General features: G+C 28.6%; 1 non-coding gene across 1 annotated transcript; it reads right to left on the reverse strand.

Moving 5' to 3' along the window:
* Nucleotides 1-2,139: 2,139 nt before the first annotated feature.
* On the reverse strand, nt 2,140-2,212 carry TRNAT-UGU (transfer RNA threonine (anticodon UGU)). The gene has a single exon. It is a non-coding gene; the product is annotated as a tRNA-Thr (tRNA).
* Nucleotides 2,213-7,908: the final 5,696 nt, after the last annotated feature.

Below are 7,908 nucleotides of genomic sequence, written 5' to 3' on the forward strand. Positions count from 1 at the left end.
CTCACCTATTTACATACAGACAAATCAGATCATTCAAATTAATCATTTTTTTTATTATTATTATTAATTAATCAGTTTATTTAATTATTTTCTTTAAACCACCTTCATGATGATATATGCGGTATCATACACATATGTGAAAGATATTGATGTTATCGGTTATAATATAAAAATTAATTTTCTTAATATAGTTGTCAATACAAAATGTTTTCGTTTTCATTTCAATATAAGTGAAAAATATATCATTCTAATATTCATCGGGGATATGTATGGAACAACATAGCATACACATCTAGTAAAATATAAATATCAAACAATAGTGATATATATTGTATGTATCCATAGATAAAATACATGTCAACCATGTATTTTACTAATACGATTTTATTACATTATAAGTGTCATATGTATAATATGTGTGAATATTTTTAATAAATAAAATATTCTATAAAGGCTCTGGAGAGATTCGAACTCTCAATCTCCGTCTTACATTTCGACGCTTTAACCAATTAAGCTACAGAGCCGGTATACTAAAAATGTGTATAATTATATGATATGTTTACAATAATATATTGATGGTAATACGTATGAGTGTATATACCTAACTCACAACAGATGGTTATAGTTATCAGTAACTTATTATTAAATAATAAATAAATAAATTATATACCTCAACCCAAAACCCCTTAAGAAATTCAGAGGTGGTAACCTCTTACTATAGAAGGTTGAGTTGACCTTCGTTTACTAGTGTTTTACCCTCATCACACTCAACTGTTTCATTTAATAAATATATTTCGAGTACTGTCACCTTCAGGATAATATAGATCGTATGCTAATAACTAAAACACTATTATCTTAAGATATATATGTATATATTGTTTTTTATATTACCTACCATATACCATTCCTACGATAAAATTACTAGAATACCTAACGCTGTTATTTTGATATATTAATCGTTTCACATTGTAAATTATTAAACGATATTTTAGTAATATATGACTTAAAATGTTATCAATACTAAAATATATCGCAAATCGATAACCACCTAGTCCTACAAGTGTCACTAGCTAGTTAGTACATCACCAGTCTTATACTTCACTACATAAAATTATCACACTGTATTTAATATGTTATATAATATAAACATTATACAATTCTTAACATTATGATAACTATACATAGTTATCTAAAACATCATTAGGTGGTATGCAGCGAAATTATACATACATATGTGATATATGTATATTATTTTATTATTGTTTAATTTACAGAGTAATAACAATAGGGAATATAAAATATTATTTAAAAGTATAATTAATATTCAACAATTATTTATTACAATTATTTTAGTACTGAATATTCATAGAGTTAATCATATATTATTTTATATAACAATAGAAAAGTTCTATGGGTAAGCACATCATTGAGGAAAGAAAAATATAACTATATACATATACTCAGTATCCCATAAACGCTTGTATTCTCATTAATAATGAATAATATTTTTTGTTTTATGAATAGGAAATAAATTAGATACTTGCCTACCTATATTCTAATAATTAATTTTACACCTCCCTTATAGTATCAATAATCCCAACCACGAACAAACCATACCATATCATAAGTAGTCAAGCTATACCATAAGTAACCAATCGATAGCTCACATCATATTTATGGATGATGGTATAAGTAAATCAAATTATAGAACTTTGATTTAGTCTAACCGGGTCATAATATATGATTCTCTAACTTATATGAAATAATAAATCGATAAGGAGTGTTGATTATGATCGATACACTCATACACTTATGAAGATACTTATCACCTACCTATACCATAAATGTATATACTTATACATTAATACACCTGATATATATACATCTAATTATCTAAATATGCATACATTCTGAATGTAACATTCATACATAGCTATACACACAAACCTGATCGATTTTTACAATAATTATTAAATTTTTTATCGATTAGCTAGTTCATTCGTGATTTTTATACAAATCACCACCGATAATCGAATATTAATCGATCACTTATACATTACAGTATTCCATCTATATCAATAATTCAAATCTATTGAAAATTATACCCTACAATTACTATACTTACATAGTAAAATGTTATGCCTCCAGAGAAAATCGAACTCCCGACCCCTGGTTTACAAGACCAGTGCTCTAACCACTAAACTATGGAGGCTATATATCCGAAACAGACTAAATGCGAGGTATTTACAGACAGTATCAACCATTTTTTGATGCCACTGCTTACATACATATAATATACATTCATACATAAATACTTACATATGCTTTCATACGTATTATATACATACATTCATACATGTATATAAATATACATACATTCATACACAGTCACATACAAACCTAATCAATTTTTACAATAATTATAAATAATATTTTCTTTAGGAAAAATTATATTTAATTATCAAGCATAATATGTACATATTGAAATATCGTATACGGTTGGAAACGGTTAAAACTCTTAAAACGTTACTATGAAAATAGAGAGTGTATCACTTTTAATTACCTTTTAAGGGAGTCAGAATCGCTGTTAGCCACTGACTATTACGGAGTAGTTATATTTAACTTAAAAATTATATTCAATTATATTCTTATATACTTAATTAGAATACATTTAGATGTGGAAAATATTATAAATAAACCTTTCAGTACACTCGATATCAATTCGATTATGAACAATTTTAAAAAATATACCTTTTTATTAACCCTTCAACATACAACTATATCATAAATAACTACATTAAATAAAATATTGATAATATATTATTATAATAATAATAATAATAATAATAAATAAAAATGATAGTAAATGTCTAACAATACTTAAAATACTTATCGTAAGAGTTATTTGTTAATATTCAATGTGATATTAATACACACTTAAAATATTGAAATCGAGTGAATTATGAAAGCGTATGTATATTTAAGTTATAACTACTATATCTCATAACATATATATATATATATATATCGATAATATCTGGAATATTTTTAAAATAACTATTGTTAGTAGAAATTAAGATGTATATTCTTTCCATAACCAATCACATCACACCTTATTGTAAGTGAATGTTTTACCTAATATTATATTAACACCTTAAAATAGAAACCCATATGAGCCTATGCCATCCCCCACCACCTATCCTTACCATACCACATCACACCACTCCCAGCCTTTCCCTACTCCTCAATACCCACATAACCCACTTTTAACGCCATTAAAAATTATTGTCAAGTGAGTGCTCTCACCCACCACTATGATTCACATAACTAACCCTCCCAAGTTCACTTGATCTATATCAGCCTCCATTTACCCACAAACTTAAGAATCCTAACTAATCTAACTTCATTCCAACCCTTCATCCATGGTATACATATATCAGCGTCATGACTATCCTTCTAGTATCTAGTTAACTCGGGTGGAATTAGACCAACCTTAATCCTCCTCCATGAGTGGTAGTACCATTCCGTTAGTGTTAACACCATACCATAATGATTTGGTGTACCATTTCGTAAGTAGCTATATACTATAAACAATGAGTAATCATATCATATCATGAGTGGTCATACCATAATCCACAAACTACTACAGTTAAAAGAGAAAGTTTATTCATACTATGTATAAAAATCATCTAATGAGAAAGCCGTGGATATCACATTTATGGATGATAGTATAGATAAATTGTATAAAGGAGCTTTGATTTCATTCAATCAGGTCATATACAGTTCTCTGAGTTACATGAAATAATAAAATCATATAAAGAAGTATACATTATGGTCGATCTAACTATACAGCTATGTATATACATATATACATACAATATACCTACATGCATACATAATATAACCATAATATAGACCTGATCGATTATTTCAATTATTCAATTTTTACATCGATTTATTTATCACATTTTTATAAGTATTCACGATGGTAATATTACAACATATCACAATAATATGATATTGATGATTTCTAAAAACATCATGAAAACTAACCATTTAGTGAAAATTAAGGTAGGTATACATGTAAAGTGTAAAGGTCTAATACTATAACACCTTATTGTAAACGAGCGTTATGTGGAGTAAACACGGGCGCGCGCACACACACAGACGCGCTCGCGAGTGTATAATAATAGGTATGTATAATAATTTCTGATCGAAAACGAATCCATTAAAATGTCTTAAAATCTTAACACGCGCCTTCGATAGTATTCTAACGGATCAACAATACTACCTACGAAAATATTTTAAAAATTATTATATCTAAGCAATTCTATACATAGATGTAAATGAAAATAATAAATGTTTGAAAATACCGCTTTTAAAATATCTATAACATAGAGCTCATCTTTAACATATGCTATGCGTGTGTAATGACATTGGAATGAAGAATATATTTAGATATGTTATATGATCCATATTTAGATAGCATGAAATATCATTGAAAACAGATCGTTAACGTTAATTGAGTGATATGTTAAACCGTTTCACACCTTATGGTGATAATGACTTAATTGTTGTTGCTCTCGTTGTTTTTGAATATAGAAAGTTAGCGCGTACTTCCAATGGTTAAAAGTGTCTCACGGGTATCATATGAGGGGGTGAGGTATTTCTGAGGAAGGAAATTTTCAATGTTTAAATACATGTGGAAGTGAAGCATTCGATATCACTCGTCCACTGTTCGCTTCACCGACACTCTGACGAGGAATATTTCAAGTGGACTTCGAGAGGATTATTAGTATTGAAGATGGTCAATCAGGACACACAGTACGGACAGACCGTCATCAACACGCTCGAAGGTGATGCGGGGAATCGCCTTGAGGTATATCTCCCGAAGCCCAAACATCTCAAGGATGAAGAAATATTAGAATTCAACGGTAGAGTTGATACAAATTTGAAACTCGTATATAAGGGTAGACGGGGGAGGGCTTTTAGTATTACATTCGTATAATATTTAAATATATACTCAATCATTTTATCGATGTGTGTGTGTGAAATAAATTTAATATTAGTACTTAAAAATGTCTTCCATTTTATTATTATTTTCTAATAAGTGTAACCCACTATTGTATACCAATTATTGATTACTGGCTAACAACAAAAAATATTTCAATATAGTAACCACACCTTCTCGGCTTGCAAATATTTATAATAACAATCATTTTCGTTTGATAGTTTGCCATTGAATATAGAACTCATTGAATTTTTTACGTATTGTATTCAAATTAAATGAGAAACAAAATATTAAATTTTCGAAGCTTTCGAGTTGATTTTTAATTTGCATGATATCTTCTTTTATTTCTTCTAACTTAGTATACTTACTAAAGTTGGTTTTGCACTGGTTGGTTTGGTCCATTTATAACTTTTCCTGCACATAACACAATATAATAATCCAGTTATTATAAAGATGAAAAGAACAATTTTCATTTTAATATTGCTGTGATATGCCAAGTGTCGTTTTTTGATTGGTTGTATTATATTTTCGTCTTCAATCTAAAAAAAAAATACGTAAACAGTTATAAATTACTTATAAAACAAAATACATTTTACTTACGTTAATAATACAACAAAATTCTTTGTTTCTCATTGAATTTTTTACGTATTGTATTCAAATTAAATGAGAAACAAAGAATTTTGTTGTATTATTAACGAAGTAAAATGTATTTTGTTTTATAAGTAATTTATAACTGGTTACGTATTTTTTTTTTAGATTGAAGACGAAAATATAATACAACCAATCAAAAAACGACACTTGGCATATCACAGCAATATTAAAATGAAAATTGTTCTTTTCATCTTTATAATAACTGGATATTGTGTTATGTGCAGGAAAAGTTATAAATGAACCAAACCAACCAGTGCAAAACCAACTTTAGTAAGTATACTAAGTTTATACATTATTAAGAATGTAGGTATAAATTATATCTAGTTTTGATGTATTTATTCTTTAACTGATAGACCGTGAAATTGTTTTAAAGACCCTAGTAAATTTTAAAATTGTTTTTTTTTAAATGCTTTTTATTTTTTGGAATATTTTGAAGACCTCTAGCTACTGTATACAATCATATCCCACCACGACAACAAAAACCTAAATACGCCACTGCAATTATTAGTTCAACAACTGATTAATGAAACTTACATGATTTTATAATAATTTAGTATTTATAAGGGAAAAATACTTAATAATAACAATAAACATCAAGTTACTTTACACGCATAAAAATTATTATAAATTATAATTTTTTTTTTTTTTTATCATAGGAACCCAATTTAGAAGAAATAAAAGAAGATATCATGCAAATTAAAAATCAACTCGAAAGCTTCGAAAATTTAATATTTTCGAATAATATAAGGTCCCACAACGTTAATTTAAATGCAGCGTCGGTCTTGAAGAGTGGATACTATAATGTTGTATCCGCTTTGGAGAAATCTTAACCTAACCTAACCTTTGATAAGGGATTGCCACCGCCTAACTCGATACAAGTTAGCAATTCGTCTAATTCGAATATAAACCAAACATATTGGAAGAATAATACAATTCATGTGATAAACAACAGCACGATTAATTTTCACTGCAATTGCACCAAACACTTGTTACGGTGAATCGGTGTATTGGTAAAAGTATTATCGTTTATTGTTTATAGGTAGGTATAGGTATTTTTACCTACCTATAAATAAAAAATTACAAATTGTATTGTATAGCTGTAAACAATAAATAATAAAATATGATGTGATATTTTCTGATATTATATTTTTTTTAACAAGGTTGTTAAGTTAAAAATTATCAAAAAAAGTAACTATCAATTAACTTTTAAGTTTTAACTTATTAACTAGTTCTTGCCCAACTTTGCGCATCATGCACATGTAACGATTGTCGTCATCGACATCGTACATTAATTCGTACGCTGAGCATGGCTAATATGCTGAGTGTTAATAATACCAAGGTGTACATATGTATGCAATATATATTATGCTGACGCGACGTTTAGCACACGTCGTGTTAATGACCGACCGGGACTCCTGACTAGTAGAGTCGATGGTGGATAGAGAGACAGGCTAGAGTCGGAAGTCGATAGTTGGACAACAACCCGAAGATGGCCCGCGGACGACTACCTCAACCCACATCGGATATCGACACCCAAGACACACCATGGCCCGATCGGTAACTCTCAGTTATAATTTATAGGTATGCCTAACATACATATTATTAATTGATGTTTGATATATTATAATTTATAAGACTCGATGTTGTAGTAATAATAATACATAAATATTTAATAACAGTTACACATATATAAATACGTTGAGTTCCTTGCTTCACATAAGGTAACCTTGATTCCTAACGATAATAGCACACACCGAGGTCAAGTCCCGGAGACCTCGTTAATATAAACAGGACGTCACAGTTGGTGGAGGCGCCCGTCCCTGGAGTCCCGATTTTTTTCTTGGGGGGAATAAAATTTATTTTTCTCTACGGAAAAAATTTCGATTCTAAGATACACCCCTTGTGTTGTGATATTATTTTTGGATGTCATGTGAATCTTATGTGAAGTTATTGGCCCAATAATTTTTAATGGATGTCAAATTTTATATTAAACGAAATATTAATAATCAGATTGCTAAGGTAACAAAATCAAATATATTATTTTTAAACGAACAATTTCATTCAGAAATAAATGCAGCGGATTTAATAATCATATTACGACAGATTGATGATAAGAATTTGGGAGATTTTTTTGCAAATTCGAAATTTGGAAGGTTACCTTTATCGGCTAAGTTAGTTAAAAAATTTACTCTGTGCACATTATACGAAGTCAGATGTTTAAGTAAAGATGAATTTAATACGCTAAC

This window comes from Diuraphis noxia, unplaced genomic scaffold, assembly GCF_037042655.1.
Source record: "Diuraphis noxia isolate RWA-SAM2 unplaced genomic scaffold, SU_Dnox_SAM2 contig0003, whole genome shotgun sequence".
Classification (NCBI taxonomy): domain Eukaryota; kingdom Metazoa; phylum Arthropoda; class Insecta; order Hemiptera; family Aphididae; genus Diuraphis; species Diuraphis noxia.